The sequence below is a fragment of the Cervus elaphus genome, chromosome 23, assembly GCF_910594005.1.
Source record: "Cervus elaphus chromosome 23, mCerEla1.1, whole genome shotgun sequence".
NCBI lineage: Eukaryota > Metazoa > Chordata > Mammalia > Artiodactyla > Cervidae > Cervus > Cervus elaphus.
In genome coordinates this window covers 73,870,001-73,892,107 of record NC_057837.1, presented here as the reverse complement: position 1 = coordinate 73,892,107, position 22,107 = coordinate 73,870,001, and positions in this window count along the sequence as shown.

Sequence of the window (22,107 nt, the reverse complement as noted above, 5' to 3'; positions counted from 1 at the left end):
CCAGGTTCAATCCCTGGGTCAGAAAGATCCCCAGGAGAAAGGAATGGCCACCCACTTTAGTATTCTTGCCTGGAGAATTCCATGGGCAGAGAAGCCTGGCTAGCTACAGTTCATGGGGTCACAAAGAGTTGGACACGACTGAGCGACTCACACACACACATTAAAATAACTAACCAATTATCTCTTGTTGGACATTCTTTAGGTTCTTCGGACCAAGATAATTTTTAAAAAATTCTATTTTTTATGGATCAGATTCTATATCTTGGAGATTTTTTTATGCCATCAAATACATTCCTTTAATAGAGCTCCATAAAAATAACTAACCAGTTATCCCTTGTTGGACGTTAATATATTTGCAGAGAATTCCTTGGTAGTTCAGTGGTTAGGGCTCCATGCTTTCACTTAAAGGGGCACAGGTTAGATCCCTGGTTGGGAAGCAAAGATCCTGCATGCTGCTCAGTGTGGTCAAAAAAAAAGAGGATCTTAAAATACTGTAGGATGGTTTTCTGCCAGGTGGGGAGCAGGACTGGAGAGGGAGGTGTGAGCTCCAGGTGCAGCTCAGGCTGAGCACTGGGAGAGACGTCCTTCCAGACCTCCCGTCCTCTTCATCTGGGCCAGCCCATCCTGTCTGCCTGGAATGGCGGGGAGGGGGTGGGGGAAGGGGGAAGCAGAGGCAGACAGGAAGGGGAGAGAAGAGGGGGAAAGGGCTGAAGGGCTGAATTTGAACTGGGGTTGTGTTGGGGCTCAACCAATGGCAGTCAACAACTGAGACCAAATTTCATTTTTGAAATTGAGGCCAAATTTCACATCTTGCACCCTACCTGCCTGCCCCTGCCCCCAAGACCTTTCTATGCAGCTTTTCCTATTGTTGGAAGAAATAAAAACTAAAACTGGTCCATTTTCAAGGACAACTAGCCTAGTGACAGCCTGTTAATGTGTAATAGCCCTTAGGATGCTTATGGGAAAATCCAGGCAAAGGGAGAGTAATAAACCCAGGTGACTTCCTCGGGAAGATTGTTAACCTCGTAGTACTCAGCCAAGGAGGAACTAGGGGAGGGACTTGGGAGCAGAGAGAATAAAAACCCCATTATGATGAACCTGGGTGTGCCTACCCACCAGACGCCAGATATTGCACTTCTCACTGCTCCTCGTGTCTCCAAGTTCATTCCTTGGGTTTGGGCCGGTGGGCTTTATTTCCCATGTTATAAAACCAAAGAAGTCAACAGAACTATTCCTTTCTGAGGGTTGAAGGCCTCTGTGGACCCTGGTCCCATTCTGTAACCTTGTATCCTGAAATTAGCTTCTGACCAGGTAGAAAAGACACACACCTCCCACTCCCTAACCCTCAAACTTCCACCTGGTTCACCTTGAAAGCTTGCTAGGTGAAATCTGAAACCAACCCCTCGTGGAGGGCACTCAGAGGGAGGGAGAGAAAAGAAAGAGGCGACCACTTGGATTGGTAGGTGGGAGTTCTAACATGTAAGGCAACTTACATGTTTGTCTGGGGTGGCCCCAAGGCCAGCAGATCTCTGCACCAGCCTTCAGAAACCGAAAAGGTTTATCAGGAGGTCATAGCTGGGTTCAGCCGCACATACAGTGCAGATGCATCTAACAGCATCCCTCTCTTAAGGCCGTATCTTTAGAACTCCCGCTGTGGGGACAGTGGGCACCTGGTCCATTCCAAAGACAGGGGAGGGCTGGAGGAGCCTCCGATTGCCTGGGTTCAACGCACGTGTCAATCAGCAGTCACATCCTTTCGATGACCTCCCCTAAAAACTCGTGCTGAGCAGGATTTCCTGAGGCTTCGGCACTTGCCAGTCCTCCAGTGTGGGTCAAAGCCCGTTCTTTGACCAGACCCAGTGCGTCTTGTGAGTCTTCCTTCTCCATCCGTTTCCTGACCATCAGGTGTTAGAAATCTGTGGCTCCGCAGGTGACCTGAGAGCACGTGGACCTCTGCATCCTCTCCTGGTCATCCTTCTGGATTTCACTGCTGTCCCGTAAGGCGCAATGTCTTCAGTGAGTGGGGTACATGGGATGAGAGGGGCAGGAGGCTGAACCCATGCCCGTGGCCAAGGGGCCCTTCTGACAAGTGGATCAGTGCAGAGGACAGCCTCATCTAGATTCACCAGCATCAACGAAGAATGAAGAAGCCCCCCCACCCACCTGCCTCCACCATAGGAGTTAACAGGTAACACTTTGAGTGCTGACTTCATCCCATTCAGGCGCTGAGCTAAGAACTTCCCATGCACCATCTCACTGAATCCTCACAGTGGCCTGAGAAGTCCTGTGATTTTCAGATGAGGAAACAGAGTCAGAAAGTTAATTTTTTAAATTTTTAAAAAATTTGTTTTATTGATTTACAGTGTGTTAGTTTCTATTGTACAGCAAAGTGACTCAGGTACACATATGTATACTTTCTTTTTTGAACTCTTTTTCACTATGTTTTATCACAGGATATTGAATATAGTTCCCTGGGTTCTACAGTAGGACCTTGCTGTTTATCCATTCTCTACGTAATAGTTTGCATCTGCTAACCCCAAACTCCCAATCCATCCCGCCTCCATCCTTTTCCCCGCTGGCAACCACACGTTTGTTCCCTCTGTCTGTGAATCTGTTTGTGTTTCATAGATGTGTTCATTTGTGTCAGTTTTTAGATTCCAAATACATGATATCATCTGGTATATGTTTTTCTCTTCCTGGAGGGTCAGAAAGTTTAGACAACTTGCCCAGAGGTCCCAGAGTAAGTCGGAGGGCTAGTTCAAACCTTGGTCTGTTTGACCTCAAAATTCTTCTAATTTTGGTATTCTGATTTCTCTCATTATAAACTAGAGAAAGGCTAGTGGCTTGGGATCCAGTGTGATAGTCTGGGAAGTAAGAAAAAGAGGGACAGGCAAGGGTAACTGCGTCATACTCTCCCTCTCATACATCCTCATTTGTGCTCCATCATCACATTCTTATGCACTGACCGTCAGACTCTCAGGTAACAGCTCTTGAATTGTTTTTTCCAACAACTGAAGAGCTGCTTGATGAAGGTGAAAGAGGAGAGTGAAAAAGCTGGCTTGAAATTCAGCATTAAAAAAACTAAGATCATGGCATCTGGTCCCATCACTTCATGGCAAATAGAAGGGGAAAAAGTGGAAGCAGTGACAGTTTTATTTTGGGGGGTTTTTAATAAAATTTTATTTTATTGGGCTCCAAAATCACTCTGGGTGGTGATGACTGCAGCCACAAAATTAAAAGATGTTTGCTTCTTGGAAGAAAAGCTATGACAAACCTAGACAGCATATTAAGAAGCAGAGACATGATTTTGCTGACAAAGGTCCGTCTAATCAAAGCTATGGTTTTTCCAGTGGTCATGTACAGTTGTAAGAGTTGGGCCATCAAGAAGACTGAGCGCTGAAAAATTGATGCTTTCAAATTATGGTGCTGGAGAAGACTCTTGAAAATCCCTTGGACTGCAAGGAGATCAAACCAGTCAATCCTAAAGGAAATCAATCCTGAGTATTCATTGGAAGCGCTGTTGCTGAAACTGAAGCTCCAATACTTTGGTCACCTGATGTGACCAGTCTGGCTCATTGGACAAGACCCTGATGCTGGGAAAGATTGAGGGCAAAAGGAGAACAGGGGCGGCAGAGGGTGAGATGGTTGGAAAGCATTACTGACTCAATGGACATGAACTCGAGTAAACTCTGGAAGATAGTGGAGGACAGAGGAGCTTGCTGTGCTTCAGTCCACGGGGTCTCAAAGAGTCAGACAAGACTTAGCGACTCAACAACAACAACAACAAAACAACCTGGACCCCTAGCTCCGGTCTGGACCAGTACATCAGCCCATCCAGGACAGGGAAATGAAGCACAGTTTGTGAGGGTGATTACCCAGACTGGAGATGAAGAGGGTGTGTTCAGTGAGGGGTCAAAACCTATTTAGAGTGGTGGTGAGGTTCAGACGCTCCTCCCCTGGGACCCCAGGCTTAGCTGTGCTTTGGGTGTGGAAGTTTTGAGTGCTAAGAATTCTTTGCTGGTACTTTTATGCTCAAGGCCACCAGAGGGCAGCAGAGGTCTGCCATAGACCACTTCTGAAACCTTGTTCAATCTCCCGTAGTGTTTGACTCCTTGGGACTCCAAGGACTGCAGCACCTTAGGCCTCCCTGTCCTTCATCACCTCCCAGAGTTTGCCCAAGTTCATGTTCATTGTATCGGTGATGCCATCCAGCCATCTCATCCTCTGACAGCCTCTTCTCCTTCTGCCCTCAATCTTTCCCAGCATCAGGGACTTTTCCAATGAGTTGTCTGTCCACTTCAGATGACCAAAATATTGTAGCTTCAGCTTCAGCATCAGCTTCTGAAGCCTAGTTAAGACTAAAGTCAGAGTCAGTCCCACCTTTTTCAACTGACTTTGAGAAAAGTTACATAGCTGGATCTATACTCCAGATCCTTACTGAATTACACATAATAAAGTAAGACTTAATCTTATGAATTTCCTTTTCATATGATACGGAATGCTTCTACACTTCTGGTAACATTTATCTTGGGGACATTACCCATAATGTTGTATTGATGTTTCCTCTTTCTTTCTGTTTTTTTTGGATGTGGACTATTTTCACAGTCTTGAACTTGTTACAACACTGTTTCTGTTCTGTGTTTTGTTTTTTGGCTGTGAGGCATGTGGGATCTCTGCTCTCTGACCAGCGGGTCAAACCTGCACCCCCTGCATTGGAAGATGGAGTCTTAACTACTAGACCGCCAGGGAAGTTTCCCTGGATTTTTTTCCGATACGAAATACTACATTGCTGGTTGGTTGAATCAAAGGATATTGTCCTATGGATTGAGAGGAAATGTGGATACAGAGGATCCAAGGATAGGGAAGGCCGACTATAAGTTATACGCGAATTTTCAACTGTGTGGAGGGTTGGTTCCCCTAACACTGGCCTGATTCTAGGGTCATCGGTACTCAGGTGACCTTTCTAATGTGCAGATTTCCAAATCTCATCCCAGATATTTTATTCAGTAGGTCAAAGCCAGGGCAGACCTGAAGAAGCTGCTTGTTTGTTAGTTGTTGTTGTTGTTTGTGACCCTGTGGACTGTAGCCCACTAGGCTTCTCTGTCCTTCGGATTTTCCAGTCAAGAATACTGGAGTGGGTTGCCATTTCCTGTTCTAGAAGATCTTCTTGACCTGGGGATCCAACCTACGTCTCCTGTGTTGGCAGGTGGGTTCTTTACCACTGAACCACCAGAGAGGCCCGTGTTTATTAGGAGGTATTTTAAAAAAGCTCCCCAGGGGATTCTAATAGGTGATCTAGTTTGGGGATCTCTGAATTAGAATTTTGTGAAAATGAAACCAAGCAGGACCATGTGGGGCTTCGGGCACGGAAGTGTTTCTTGGGAGTAGGCTCCTGCCTCCAAGACCTTCCTTGAGTTCCAAAGGGCAGATTCAAACAGTTGCTAAGTGAAGAGGAACTAAAGAGCTTCTTGGCAAAAGTGAAAGAGGAGCATGAAAAGGTTGGCTTAAAACTCAACATTCAGAAAACTAAGATCATGGCATGTGGTCCCATCCCTTCATGGCAAATAGATGGGGAAACAGTGACAGAATTTATTTTCTTGGGCTCCAAAATCACTGCAGATGGTGACTGCAGCCATGAAATTAAAAGACACTTGCTCCTTGGACAAAAAGCTATGACCAACCTAGACAGCATATTAAAAAGCAGAGACATTACTTTGCTGACAAAGGTCCGTCTAGTCAAAGCTATGGTTTTTTCACTAGTCATGTATAGATATGAGAATTGGCCTATAAAGAAAATGGGCCAAAGAACTAAACAGACATTTCTCCAAAGAAGACATACAGATGACTAACTGACACTTGAAAAGATGCTCAACATCACTCATCAGAGAAATGCAAATCAAAACCACAATGAGGTACCATCTCACGCCAGTCAGAATGGCTGCTATCAAAAAGTCTACAAACAATAAATGCTGGAGAGGGTGCAGAGAAAAGGGAACCCTCTTACACTGTTGGTGGGAATGCGAACTAGTACAACCACTATGGAGAACAGTGTGGAGATTCCTTAAAGATCTGGAAATAGAACTGCTATATGACCCAGCAATCCCACTGCTGGGCATACACACCAAGGAAACCAGAATTGAAAGAGACATGTGTACCCCAATGTTCATCACAGCACTGTTTACAATAGCCAGGACATGGAAGCAGCCTAGATGTCCATCAGCAGATGAAGGGATAAGAAAGCTGTGGTACATATACACAATGGAATATTACTCAGCTATTAAAAAGAATGCATTTGAATCAGTTCTAATGAGGTGGATGAAACTGGAGCCTATTATACAGAGTGAAGGAAGTCAGAAAGAAAAACACCAATACAGTATATTAACGCATATATATGGAATTTAGAAAGATGGTAATGATGACCCTATATGAGAGACAGCAAAAGAGACACAGATGCAAAGAACAGACTTTTGGACTCTGTGGGAGAAGGCGAGGGTGGGATGAAACATGTATATTATCATATGTGAAATAGATTGCTAGTCCAGGTTTGATGCATGAGACAGGGTGATCAGGGCTGGTGCGCTGGGATGACCCTGAGGGATGGGAGGGGTAGGGAGGTGGGAGGGGGGTTCAGGCTGGGGAACACATGTACGCTCATGGCTGATTCATGTGAATGTATGGCAAAACCACCACAATATTGTAAAGTAATTCGCCTCCAATTAAAATTAAAAGAATATTGTTAAAAAAAAAAAAAAACTGGGCACTGAAGAATTGATGCTTTTGAACTGTGGTGTTGGAGAAGACTCTTGAGAGTCTCTTGGACTGCAAGGAGATCCAACCAGTCCATCTTAAAGGAAATCAGCCCTGAATATTCATTGGAAGGACTGATGCTGAAGCTGAAGCTCCAATATTTTGGCCACCTGATGTGAAGATCCCACTCATTGGAAAAGATCCTGATGCTGGAAAAGATTGAAGTCAGGAGGAGAAGGGGAGAACAGAGGAAGAGATGGTTTGATGGAATCACTGACTTGATGGACATGAGTTTGAGCAAGCTCTGGGAGTTGGTGATGGACAGGGAAGCCTGGTGTGCTGCAGCCCATGGGGTTGCAGAGAGTTGAACAAGACTGAGCAACTGAACTGAACTGAATCAAGGAAGGAGGGGATGCAGAAACAAGGGAGAAGCATCAATAAACAATAGTGTAGCCTTGGGGCAGTTTTCTGGTTCTGCCTCAAGGGACACATATAACATTATCCAAGAGCTCTTCTGCTTACTCCTTGGAAGGAAAGTTATGACCAACCTAGACAGCATATTGAAAAGCAGAGACATTACTTTGTCAACAAAGGTCCATCTAGTCAAGGCTATGGTTTTTCCAGTGGTCATGTATGAATGTGAGAGTTGGACTATAAAGAAAGCTGAGCACCGAAGAGTTGATGCTTTTGAACTGTGGTGTTGGAGAAGACTCTTGAGAGTCCCTTGGACTGCAAGGAGATCCAACCAGTCCATCCTCAAGGAGATCAGTCCTGGATGTTCATTGGGACTGGTGTTGAAGTTGAAACTCCAATACTTTGGCCACCTGATGCAAAGAGCTGACTCATTTGAAAAGACCCTGATGCTGGAAAAGATTGGGGGCAGGAGGAGAAGGGGACGACAGAGGATGAGATGGTTGGATGGCATCACTGACTCAATGGACATGGGTTTGGGTGAGCTCGGGGAGTTGGTGATGGACAGGGAAGCCTGGTGTGCTGCGGTTCATGGGGTTGCAAAGAGTCGGACACGACTGAGCGACTGAACTGAACTGAACTGAACTGAGAGCTCTTCTGCAGAACTAAAATCTCCAGGAAATGGAAGACAAACTATTTAATGAAGCATTCTTCATTCCAGAGAGAAGGTCATAGTTTGATAACTTTGACAACTACAAAAGTTCATCAGGAAACCACTTGAGGCTGGATTAAAGGAAGGCAGGACCTCTGTAAAACCTGACCCTTATCAGCATCCTGACCCTTGAACCATTGCTATAAAACTCCGCTGGCAAAATAATAAAGCTATTCCTTTTTTTTTCCTCTTGGCAGTGTCACATGACTTGCAGGATCTTAGTTCTCCAACCAGGGATAAAACTTGTACTCTCGGCAGTGAAACCAAAGAGTCCTAACCACTGGACCACCCCAGAATTCCCTAAAGCTGTTCTTTTCTACTTCCCCCAAAACTCTTATCTTGCAATTCCATTTAGCACAGGGCTGAGTTGTCAGCATCGAAATCCCCTCTCAGCCTCAAGGGTCTGTGAGCCTAATTCAGTAATCTTAAATGTTCATCCGGCCTTTACCATTCTCTTGTTTTTCTTTTCTTTCTTTGTTTTTTGGCCACTCAGAGTGCAGCATGTGGGATCTTAGTTCCCCATCAGGGATCAAACCCGTGTCCCTGTTGCAGTGAAAAGGAAAAAAGAGGAATGAGTTTTTCTGTTTCCCTTTCTTAAGAACAAAGAATTTAAAGAGAACAGTGAGCAGGCCTGAACATCCCTTGTTTTTTTTTTTTTTTTTTTTTACTTTAACTGCTCTTAACTCTGCATGTCTGTAACTAAATTTGCCTTTCTGTCCATTGACGTTGCAGGAGCCACACTTCACACTTATTTTCCTTTGACTCCACGCTAAATACATCCCTTATCTGATGCTCACCCTTACAACACTCTTTCCCTTGTAGTTAACATATCAGAAAGGAGGCTGCAGAGCCCCCCGAACTGCCAGACTCAATGACTGGGTTACAGATGCCAGTTGATGACTGTCTTTGAAACAATGCAAGAGGAAGAAATCAAGATCCTATCACCTTTGCTCCTCATCAGCGAGCTGGTGACTTATAAGCCCGTAGGTTCCTCATGGAGGTGGGGGGCGGAGCACAGTCCTTGAGGTGTGAGCCTACTGTGTGCCTCTCTCCTCGAGCTGAGAATAAAGGTCAACTATCTATTTCCTCAACACTCTGTCTCCGTATTTTTCATTTGACTTTGGTGGGCAGGGAAGGCCAAGGTTTTGGCCAGCAACATTCCCTGCATTGAGAGTTCAGTCTTCACCATTGGACTGTCAGGGAAGTCCCTCTCTTGTTTTTCTTCTTCAGGTTGCCCATACGTTCAGAGCTGTTTATATACTTGGGATCACCCAGTCTTTCTGGTTTTCCTTTTCTTCTTTCCCTCCTCCCCTTCTTCCATCCCCTCTTCCTTTCCTGGTTTATTATCTTTTTATTTTCTTCAAACTTTAAACTTTTTATTTTATATTGGGATATAGCCTCTTAACCAGGTTGTGATAGTTTCAGTTGAACAGTGAAAGAACTCAGCCACACGTATACATGTATCCATTCTCCCCTAGGCCCTGCTCCCTTCCAGTCTGTCACGTAATGTTAGGGGAAGCACGCTGATTGAAATCGCCCACCCTGGCCAGGCACCATAGTAACCATTTGCATGAGTTGTTTTACAACAGGTGGTCCTGGTAAGGAACAGGGAAGTAATAAGCCTCCACCAACCGGAAGAGTTCAGGAAAGGTCAAAAGGAGACACCACCTGTCCGACCACCTCCCAGAATCCTCTCTGGCATCCATCTTGGCTGAACAAGGCGTGCACCACCAGGAAGGACTCTGAGTCAGAATGATTGGCTAAAGATTACCTGGAAACTAATCCCATCACCATAAAACCTGAGACTGTAAACCATGTGACAGAGCAGTTCTCCTGGGTTCCCTTACCCTCCTGCTCTCCACCCGGGTGCCCTTTCCCGATAAAATCTCTTACTTTGTCAGCATGTGTCTCCTTGGACAATTCATTCCTGAGTGTTAGACAAGAGCCTGATTTTGGGCCCTGGAAGGGGTCCCCTTTCCTGCAACAATAGCACTGCATAGAGTTCCATGTGCTATACAATAGGTCCTTGTTGATTATTCATTTTGAATACAGCAGTATGTACGTGACCTTCCCAAACTCTCTATCTCCTCCCATTGGCAACCTTAAGTTTATTTTCTAAGTCTGTGAGTCTCTTTCTGATTTGTAAGTAAGTTCATTTGTATCATGTCTCTTTAGAGTCCACAGGTAAGGGCTGTCATATGATATTTCTCCTTCTCAGTCTGACTTACTTCACTCAGTATGACAGTCTGTAGGTCCATCCATGTTGCTGCAAATGGCATTATTTCATTCTTTTTAACGGCCGAGTGATACTCCTTTGTATATATGTACCACATCTCCAGGTTGTTATCTCTTAAAAAGGCTGCATAATCACTGTTGAAATACCCAAACATATCGAAAAGTTCAAAGAGGAATCTCTCCTGGCCCGTAGATAATCTTTGCTGGTGTTGATATGGGGAGCAATCAGCCAAAGTGCCTGTGATTCTTTTGTCATTCAACAGTGTGTTGAATGAAGATACATATGTTTTTTTATTGCTATTCTGTTTTTTAAATAATCAATTTTTTTTTATTTAGCAAGGCTTTTGTTCAATTTCCAATGGCTTCAAAGTCTTTTACTTTCAATTTTATTTCAACAAAGCCAGCAGGTGTTTTAGATGACAAAGCCTCTATCTTTTTTCAATGCTTCTTGAGCTTTCAGATAGATTGCTATTGATTTTTCTGATACTGAGTGTTTGTGGTTTCAGTGTTAAGGTTCTTTTGCTCTATCATGATCCATTTGATATGGAGTTTATGTGTTTCCATTTTTACTGTTCTCCCACTTTAAATTTTTACTTTTCTTTTTAAATTAAAAAATAATTAGCCATCTACTACTTATCTCTTTTTTAAAAAAATGTTTGGTTGCACGCCATGGCATGTGGTAGCCTAGGTCCCCAATCGAGGATCGAACCCACATCCCCCGCATTGGAAGGCAGAGTCCCAACCACTGGACTGCTGGGGAAGTCACTCTTTAAAACAATTTAAAAAAGGTCCCTTAAAAAAAGTCAATTCTGCTTCATTGACTATGCTTAAGCCTTTGACTGTGTGGATCACAACAAACTGGAAAATTCTTAAAAAGATGGGAATACCAGACCACCTTATCTGCCTCCTGAGAAACCTGTATGGGGAGCAGGAAGCAACAGTTAGAACCAGACATGGTTAGAACCAGAACAGTTAGAACCAGACAACTGACTAGTTCAAAACCAGAAAAGGAACATGACAAGGCTGTATGTTGTCACCCTGCTTCTTTACCTTAAATGTAGATTACATCCTGTGAAATGCCAGACTGGATGAATCACAAGCTGGAATCAAGATTGCGAGGGGAAATATCAACAACCTCAGATATACAGATGATACCACTCTAATGGCAGAAAATGAAGAGGAACTTAGGGAGCCTTTTGATGAGAGTGGAAGAGGATAGTGAAAAAGCTGTCTTGAAACTCAACATTCAAAAAACTAAGATCATGGCATCTGATCCCCTCACTTCATGGCAAATAGAAGGGGAAAAAGTAGAAGCAGTGCTAGACTTTATTTTCTTGGGCTCTGAAGTTACTGCAGACAGTGGCTGCAGCCTTAAGATTAAAAGATGCTTTCTCCTTGGAAGAGGAGATATAACAAACCTAGACAGCGTATTAAAAAGCAGAGACATCACTTTGCTGACAAAAGTCCACCTAATCAAAGCTATCATTTTTCCTGTAGTCATGTACTTATGTGAGAGTTGGACCATAAAGAAGTTTGAACGCTAAAGAATTGATGCTTTCAAATTGTGGTGCTGGAGAAGATTCTTGAGAGTTTCTGGACTGCAAGGTGATCAAACCAGTCAATCCTAAAGGAAATCATCCCTGAATATTCATTGGAAGGACTGATGGTGGAGCTCCAATCCTTTGGCCACTTGATGTGAAAAGTTGACTCACTGGAAAAGACCTTGATGCTGGGAAAGACTGAGGGCAAGAGGAGAAGGGGGTGGCAGAGGATGAGATGGTTGGATGGCATCACTGAATCAATGGACATGAATTTGAGTAAACTCCAGGAAATAGTGAAGGACAGAGGAGCCTGGTGGGCTGCAGTCCATGGAGTCACAAAGAGTCAGACACGACTTAGCAACTGAACAACAAACAACAACTTGTGAAATGAGAATGCCCATCAACAGGGAGTCTTCCCTCCCGTCCCCCCCCTCCCCCGCCACAGGATCTTAGTTTCTCAATCAGGGATTGAACCCACTCTTCCTCCAGTAAAAGCACAAAGTCCTAGCCACTGGACTGCCAGGGAATTCCTCCAAGTGGGTCTTCTCAACCTTCTCAGGTGGGCTCAAGAGCTGCATTTTTACTAAGCTCCTAGGGAGTGCCGAAGCTGCTGGTTTTTTTTTTTAAATTATCCTTCTTATGTTACATTCTTCTTTCCCCCCACCATGTTTAATTAAAAAAAATTCACAAAAGTCCTTCTTTGGAATACCAGAATATAGTTTTGAAAGACTTCCATGGAAATGACACGAGTCTTGTTTCATAACATTGTGTTTCAAAATAGTCAGAGGCAGGAAACTCTTGAGAACCCATGAATGGGCACCAGGTAGGTTATACCCATGACGTGAGGCCTAGAACAATCTGATCAGGACTCAGAAGGGGCAAGATACTGCACTCTGACTCAACACTTACACAGGAGTAGTTCCTGGGTGAGGGGCTAGGGTGACATCCCTAACCTATGCTTTCTGCCAGTTGCAGAGATATCTCCAAGGCTGTTTCCGCAGCCCAAAGGCAGGGGTTGCCATTGATGGAATTAAGCTGGAATGTTTAGCACATTCACATGTGGCTTTGCTCTAAGCTATGGCTCCCGTTACTGTTTATAGTCCTTCGCATATTGGCCTACTCTACACATATCTTTAGGGGCTTCCCCTGGTGGCTCAGCTGGTAAAGAACCTGCCTGCTAATGCAGGAATCACAGGAGATGCTGGTTCCTTTCTTGGGTCAGGAAGATTCCCCTGGAAAAGGGCATGACAACACACTCCAGTATTCTTGTCTGGGAAATCCTGTGGACAGAGGAGCCTGGCGGGCTACAGTCCATGGGGTCACAAAGAGTTGGACACAACTGAGTATGTATGTGCACACACTCGTATCTTTGAACCCATTTGTGAGTCTGGTTTTGATGAGACTATGGATAAGGCAGTTAGGGCAAAGGGGAATGATACTCTATACTCTGACTGTAGAGGTTCAGCTTGGTTTAAGATTTTCAGTTCCCAGCTGCAAAGTCACAATTTCTGTATTTCAGGCACTTGGGAGCACCAGAGACATTTTTCTAGCATACAAGCATTGTTGGGGGTTGGATACTTGTTGATTGGAGCAGAGGAAATAATTTTATGATGATTCTTTTTGTGCCACTTACATGGAAGTCCACTGGAGTCAGTGACAAAATACGAAAGCAAACTCAGGTTTGGAAGGGCACGCCAAGGAGATGGCAACAATGATTGCTTTAATACAGATTGACTCATTATATGGGTAGGTTGGTACCTCAGAGAGATCATTTGTAGTTGATGTTGGAGAAATTTAGGGTGGGAGAGGTGAATTAATTTAGATCAGGGCTTGCCATATAGAAGTTTTTCAGTTAAAATTTTACATATATAATCAGTGTGAAGGGCAAATCTGGGCAAAGAAATTAGTAAGAAATCTGAAAACCTTCTTGCAATATAGCCTGATTTATTTACTGATTTATTTAATTTGGGCATAATTCTTCATAAGGAATATTTCTTTTCCCTTGTTTCTGCCTTCTGTTGTGTTAACTTGCTTGCTCCTCATTAGTTGTTTCTTTTTCTCTGTCTCTGTTAAGAAAAAAATAAACAAATTTAGTGATTCATACAGACATTGGAAGAATCCATGAATCTTTTGAACGTTAGCAGAACTTCATAGCTATTCTTAAAATGCTCCTATCTCTCCTGATCCATGTATCTATTCATAAAATATTAATGAGCAACTAAAGTGCTAGACCCTGAGAATAGACAAATTAATGAAGTGATGGCTCTGCTCTTGAGCACAAGTCTAGTGTTTGGACATTCACTATGGATACTGAACCACCTACTCTTCTGACACTCCCATTAACTTCTCTTCTAGCTGTGCAAACATAAGGAGTTGGACAGAATCTCCAAGATCTGAGGCCATCATGGTAGTAGAGACACACTGGGGCTGGAAGTCAGAGGGTCTGGATCTATGTCCTTCTTCCAAGTTGTTAGCCTCCCTGGGCATCAATTTTCACAGTTTTGTTTTTTGGCCATACCAAGTGGCGTGCAGAATCTTAATTCCCCGAGTGGGGATGGAAACCAGGCCCCCTCCAGTGGGGGCATAGATTCTTAACCACTGGACGACCAGGAAAGTCCCTCGATTTTCACAATTTTGAAAGAGTTTCATCAGGACTAAATGACTTGAGATGTTGGAAATTGGTGCCTGTGACTGACTTTTCCCAACCCAAGTAAAATATCTCGTCACCCTTGCTCCATTTCTCCTGACCTCTTCCTTGATTTTTCTGGAAAAACCATGGTTCACTAATATTTGGCGTCATTGAAAGTGGAGGAGAGGGGGCTGAGAGATTTACCTTTCAGGAAGACAGAATTTTTCACAGATATATTTTTGTTTAAAGTTGTTTCTGTTGCTTCCGCAGCCACTGAAGATGAAGGGCTCACAGTTAAAGGTCAAAGTGTTGTAGTAGTATCTGGTCAAAGCTAATTTACAGGTGCCCGACACAGGAGGGTAGTTGCAGTAGTCTGTGGGAGAGTCCGGGAGTCAGGTTTTCTTTTCCGGGGCCAAGTTGGCATCCCCCTCCTCACAGACTCAGCCTACTGATGCCCATTAGCCCGTGTGAATCTGCCTGACCCTGTAACACTGGGAGAGTCCCTTGAGCCTGAATTTCACTATGTATTGATACAGAGCAAGGATTCTAGTCTGTAGCCTGGGTCTGTGACTCAGATCCACAGCTGGAGAAGGACAGTAAGGGAGATCTGCTACCTTAGAGAGGAAAGCAGGAGACACCTGAGGCTCCCTGAATTTACCCCAGTACTCCTTCTGGATGTTAAATCTATCCCATTTCCTGACTCTCCACGTCACCAGAGGTCAACATCTCATCTGTTCGCCCAGGCACACGGGTCAGAGCACTGAGTATCCCCTCCATAGAGTGCAGACACATAAGATAAAAAGGCCTTTGGCTCTCTACATCTCCTCCTGAAGGATAGGCTTAAAGTGCTCCAACTGGCACCTTCACCAGAGTCTGTGTCCTCTCCCATCCCTCACCCCCCCCCCCCCCCCCCTCACCCCTCCACCCCACCCCCTCACCCCTCCACCCCACCCCCTCACCCCCCCACCCCCCCCCACTCCCCCACCCACCCCTGCCACCCGCCTTTGGGCCTAGCCATTCAGACTTACCTGGCCTCACTGAGACCATGGAGATTGGTGGTTAGAGCAGGAGAAATGATGACCATATTGGAGACAAAGGAGGAGTTAATGTCAGTCTTCAAGAAGTCTTCAACCACAGCCTTTACCCACAATGGGGAATTTGCTCCGTTTACTCAAAGTATTTTTAATACACGTCCATTAGAATGTGAATCGAGGGCTTCCCTGGTGGTATAGTTAATCTGCCTGCCAAAGCAGGGGATATGAGTTCGATCCCTGGCCCGGGAAGATCCCACATGCCGTGAAGCCACTAAGCCTGTGTGCCACGACCACCGAGCCCATCTGCTGCAACTACTGAAGCCGGTGCGCCTAGAGCCCAGGCTCCACAACCAGAGAAGCTGCTGCAATGAGAAGCCCGCGCGCGCGGCACCACGGAGTAGCCCCTGCTTTTTGCCACAGCTAGAAAAGAGCCTGCATGCGGCAATGAAGACTTAGCACCGCCAAAAAATTAAAAAAAAAAAAGGAATGTGAATTGAGCAAATTAATGTTTTTTTGAGCAAATTAATTTAAATAGGTAGAATGTGAGTGCCCTAAGTCTGTGAATGATGACTTCTGCTTCCCTGTATCTGTGGAATGTAACACAGTGGTCCTGGACATATGTGTTACATAGAATTGAGTTCACCTGACACACACACATTCATGCACACATATATTCACACCAGTAAAAGAATTTCCTGGACACTCCTGACATCGATCTGATGTTCACAGTCCCCGCTCTTCTTACACTGAAATCTCTTGGAAAAAACTTAACTCAACTGTACTTTCTGTCTCCCTCCTTCTCTCATCCTTAGGAAGAACTTAATGGAAACCCCAACCTTTGATACTCTAAGAGCCATGCTGTTTGAGACGGGAGGGCTTGATTCCTGCTTATTGGCAGCAATGTCTTCCTGGATGCTGCCTAGATCCCCTTTTCACAATGCCCTCCTAGGTTACCCCTTCTATCTTGCCTTACTTCCAAGATATCCGATTTCACACAAGGTTCTTTTGAGAGCTGGAGAAAATATGAAACCGGAATGTGTATGGAGGGGCATGGAAAAGATGAGGCCCAGAAAAAAGTGAATCCATCCAGACTTCATGGTGCTGCAGATAGCAGATAGGAAGAGTCCTGGATGGGGCTGGTGTTATATACTGGGGGTGAAACTCCTTCTCTTAAGGGGAGTTGATCCATCTCTCTGATTCCATCTCCCTAGGGCCCATGTCAGGGCAGGGTTTTGGTGCAATAAGAATCAGCCTAGTGTGTAGGACAGTAGATTCTTGGCTACCCAGCCATGAAGCTTGCAAGGTCCTGTTTTGTCAAAGCCCCGTGGTGAACCCCAGCTTAACCATTTCTCATCCACGTCTAGAGGTCATGACTATTTCAGGATATTGGCATCAAATCAACATCTTCATAATGAACAGCTGTAAATGAATTGTTATCAGTGCTTTAATATATAAATGTAAACATTGGAAATCTTCCCTGGTGGCTCGGATGGTAAAGAATCTGCCCACAATGCCGGAGACCTAGGTTTGATCCCTGGGTCCAGAGATCCCCTGGAGGGAGAAATGGCAACCCACTCCAGTTTTCTTGCCTGGAGAATTCTATGGACAGAGGAGCTTGGCAAGCTGCAGTCCATGTGATCACAAAGAATCAGACACAACTGAGTGACTAACACACACAAACATTGGAGAAATCAGTTAATGTAGCCCTGGACTTAAACTGGAACCAAAATAGCAAAATAAATATAAAATAAAGTAGACAAAATACGTTGATGAGGGTAGTGATGGAAAAGAACAAATTAAAAAAGGAATCACTAAAACTGCCAAATAACATGAGAAGTTTCTACTCTAAAACGCCATTAAGATGACAAAACTTTGGCAAGCATGGTTAAGAAAAACAGAATAAATAAGTGTCTTCGATAAAAGAGAATGTGAAAAGTACAGAACTCAAACATCGAGGAGATGAAAATTCACTAGGAAAAGTTTGTATGTGTTTTTATGGTTTGTTGTTGCTTAGTCACTCAGCTGTGTCTGACTCCTTGTGACCCCGTGGACTGTAGCCTGTCGGGGATTTCCCAGGTAAGAATACTGGAGTGGGTTGTTATTTCCTTCTCCAGGGAATTTTCCCAATTCAGAGATCAAACCCCTGTCTCCTGCATTGGCAGGTGCATTCTTTATCACTGAGCCACCAGGGAAGCCTCATTTTTATGGTTAAAAGTATAAAAATCTCCATAGAATGGAAATATCAAACAGACTCTATATTGCAACATGCCTGAGGTCATTAATAAAGATACACGCAATTTAAATAAATGCTGGCTTAACTGGTGAGATGATTATACTGGTAAGTTTGGTTAAACATCTGTTAATCATTTTCCATGCCTTTTAAACCTTACTAGAGGGGCTTCCCTGGCGGCTCAGTGGTAAAGAGTCCACCCTCCAATGCAGGAGACACAGGTTTGATCCCTGGTCCGGGAGGATCCCACGTGCTGCAGGACAGCTAAGCCTGTGCACCACAACTATTGAGCTTGTGCTCTAGAGAATGAGAAGCACAGCTACCGAGTCCATGTGCCACAACTACTGAAGCCCACACACCCTAGAGCCTCCAACGTGAGAGAAGTCCCTGCAGTGAGAAACTCGTGCACCAGAACTAGAGAGTAGGTAGCCCTTGCTTGCCGAAACTAGAGAAAAGCCTGCTGAGCAATGACGACCTCGTACAGCCAAAAAAAAAAAAATATATATATATATATATATAAATAAAATTAAAAAAACGTTAATGGAAGAATATTTAAAATTTACAGAAGAAATGAAAAGATTTCTATCCCGATCAATTTCTTTACTGAACTGAAGAAAGTAAGAAAGTCACTTCTCTCCCCCCCTCCATCCAATCTCCAACTTTTCCTCATATGCTTAGAAACCTATTACTTGGTTTCAGCATTCTTTGCTCCTCCAAATGCCAGAATCATCCTTCTGAGGGTAAATTATATTTTTAACCTTCTACTACTTGTGCCTCCCAAGGTGGGAACAAATTATTCAGTTTACTTTATATAGGAAATAGAATGCCACTTAATTAATTAAGTGTGTTTCATTAAGAGAGCTTCTATCTTATTTAAAAGAAAAACAAAGACATAATTGAAATCATACTACACAGATGCATCTGGGACTTACTTTTATCCTTATTAACATATTGCTGAGCTTTAAAAATAACTACATGGATTACATCATAATTTACATAATTTAAGCATCATAATTTACATAATTATGTATTTACATATGTACTTATATATTACATTTATGGTAACATTTACAAAATAATTACATCATTAAAGTATCATAATTTACTTAAATTTTTGGTATTAATGGCCAATTAAATCGTTTTTTAATTTTATTGAAATACAGTTGATTTTCAAAGTTGTGTTCATTTCTGTTGTACAACAAAGTGACTCAGTTTTTAAAATATACATAAATATAAAAGAATATATATATTTCTTCCAGAAGAATTCTTCCAGAATATATATATTTCTTCCCCCTCAACATTTTAAAGATTCATCCATGTTGTAGCATGTATCAATACTTCACTGTTTTCTATGCTAAATAATATTCTAATAAATGAATACAGCACATTTGTTTACCTATTCATCAACTGATGAACATCTGGGTTACTTCCATTTTTTTGCTATTATGAATAATCCTTTTTTTCTTTTTGACTTGGCCACACAGTTTGTGGGATCTTAGTTCCCCAAAGAGGAATCAAACCCTTGCCCCCAAGCAGTGTAAGCATGGAGTCTTAACCACTGAATTGACTTGCCAGGAAATTCCCTGAATAATACTTATTTGAACAATTTATATATAAGTTTTTGTGTCGACACATGTTTTCATTTCTTTTGAATGTACACTACGGAGTGGAATTGCTGGATTGTAGAGGAAATCAACCCTGAATATTCATTGGAAGGACTGATGTTGAAGCTGAAGCTCCAATAATTTGGCCACCTGATGCAAACAACCAACTCATTGGAAAAGACCCTGATGCTGGGAAAGATTGAAGGCAGGAGAATGGGGCAACAGAAGATAAGATGGTTGGATCGCATCACTGAGTCAATGGACATGAGTTTGAGTAAACTCCGGGATATGGTGAAAGACAGGGAAGCCTGGTGTGCTGCAGTTCGTGAGGCTGCAAAGAGTCAGACATGACTTAGCGACTGAATTACAACAGCATAGTAACTGCGTGTTTAAGTTTTTAAGGAAATGTCAAACTGCTCTCTAGAGCAGTTTCTCCACTTGACAATCCCGTCAGCAACATATGAGGGTTCCAGTTTCTCCATTCTTTCAACCCTTGTTATTGTCTAACTTTTTAAAAAATTATAGCCATCCTAGTGGATGTGAAATGGTATGTCATTGTGATTTTTTGAAAAAATAATTTTATTTATTTATTTATGGCTGTTCTGGGTCTTTGATGCTGCTTGGTCTTTTTCTTCTCTCTAGTTGGGGCAAGTGGGGCTTTCTCTTTGTTGTGGTGCGCAGGCTTCTCATTGTGGTGGCTTCTCTTATTGCAGAGTACAGGCTCTAGAGCGTGAGGGCTTCAGCAGCTGTGGCATGTGGGTTTAGTTGCTCTCTTCCTGGACCAGGAATTCAACCCGTGTCTCCTGTATTGGGAGGCAGATTCTTTACTACTGGGCCACCAGGGAAGCCCTCATTGTGATTTTGATTTGCATTTCTGTAATGACCAAGGGTGTTGGGCATCTTTTCATGTGTTGATTGTCTATATATCTTTGAGGAAATGTTTACTGAAACCCTTTGCCAATTTTAAGATTCAGTTCAGTTCAGTCGCTCAGCCGTGTCTGACTCTCTGTGACCCCATAGGCTGCAGCTTTTTAATATGCTGTCTAGGTTGGTCATAACTTTCCTTCCAAGGAGTAAGTGTCTTTTAATTTGATGGCTTCAGTCACCATCTGCAGTGATTTTGGAGCCCCCCAAAATGAAGTCAGTCAACACTAAAAAATGTTTTCAGTGTTTCTCCATCTATTTTCCATGAAGTGATGGGACCAGATGCCATGATCTTTGTTTTCTGAATGTTGAGCTTTAGCCAACTTTTTCACTCTCTTCTTTCACTTTCATCAGGAGGCTCTTCAGTTCTTCTTCACTTTCTGCCATAAGAGTGGTGTCATCTGCATATCTGAGGTTATTGATATTTCTCCCGGCAATCTTGATTCCAGCTTGTGCTTCATCCAGCCCAGCATTTCTCATGATGTACTCTGCATATAAGTTCAGTCCAGTTCAGTTCAGTCACTCAGTCATGTCTGACTCTTTGCAACCCCATGAACCGCAGCACGCCAGGCATCCCTGTCCATCACCAACTCCCAGAGTCCACCCAAACCCATGTCCATTGTGTCGGTGATGCCATACAACCATCTCATCCTCTGCCATCCCCTTCTCCTCCTGCCCTCAATCTTTCCCAACATCAGGGTCTTTTCCAATGAGTCAGCTCTTCACATCAGGTGGCCAAAGTATTGGAGTTTCAGCTTCAACATCAGTCCTTCCAATGAACACTCAGGACTGATCTCCTTTAGGATGGACTGGTTGGATCTCCTTGCAGTTCAAGGGACTCTCAGGAGTCTTCTCGAACACCACAGTTCAAAAGCATCAATTCTTTGGTGCTCAGCTTTCTTTATAGTCCAACTCTCACATCCATACATGACTACTGGAAAAACCATAGTCTTGACTAGATGGACCTTTGTTGACAAAGTAATGTCTTTGCTTTTCAATATGCTGTCTAGGTTCATCATAACTTTCCTTCCAAGGAGTAAACGTCTTTTAATTTCATGGCTGCAATCACCATCTGCAGTGATTTTGGAGCCCAGAAAAATAAAGTCTGACACTATTTCCACTGTTCTACCATCCATTTGCCATGAAGTGACGGGACCGGATGCCATGATCTTAGTTTTCTGAATGTTGAGCTTTAAGCCAACTTTTTCACTCTCCTCTTTCACTTTCATCAAGAGGCTTTTTAGTTCTTCTGCTTATTTAATTTATATGCATTTTAAGATTAGTTTGTTTTAATTATTGTCTTTTCATTTTTACTTTTGAGTTATAAGAATTCTGTATACATTCTGGCTGAAAAAAAATTGAAAGTGTCAGTTGCTCAGTTGTGACCCCATCAGCTGTAGCCCACCAGGCTCCTCTGTCCATGGAATTCTCCAGGCAAGAATACAGAATAGGTAGTAATGCCCTCCTCCAGGGTATCTTCCCGACCCAGGGATCAAACCTGGGTCTCCCACATTGCAGACAGTTTCTTTACTGTTTGAGCCACCAGGAAGCCTGTATTCTGGCTACTAGTCCTTTATCAGATATGTGATTTGCAAAATTTTCTCCCATTCTGTGGGTTGTCTTTCCACTTTCTTTTTTTTTTTTTTGGCCACACTGTGTGACCTGTAGGATCTTAGTTCCCTGGCTAGGGATTGAACCTGTGCCCCCTGCAGTGAAGCATAGAGCTCCTAATCTTTGGACCACTAGGAAATTCTCTCAACATTCTTGAGAGTGCCCTTCAAAGTTCAATTTTTAAAGCTTTGATGAAATATAAGCTAGTGGAGGTGATGGAATTCCAGTTGAGCTACTTCAAATCCTAAAAGATGATGCTGTGAAAGTGCTTCACTCAATATGCCAGCAAATTTGGAAAACTCAGCAGTGGCCACAGGACTGGAAAATGTCAGTTTTCATTCCAATCCCTAAGAAAGGCAATGCCAAAGAATGCTCAAACTACTGCACAGTTGCACTCACCTAACACTCTAGTAAAGTAATGCTCAAAAT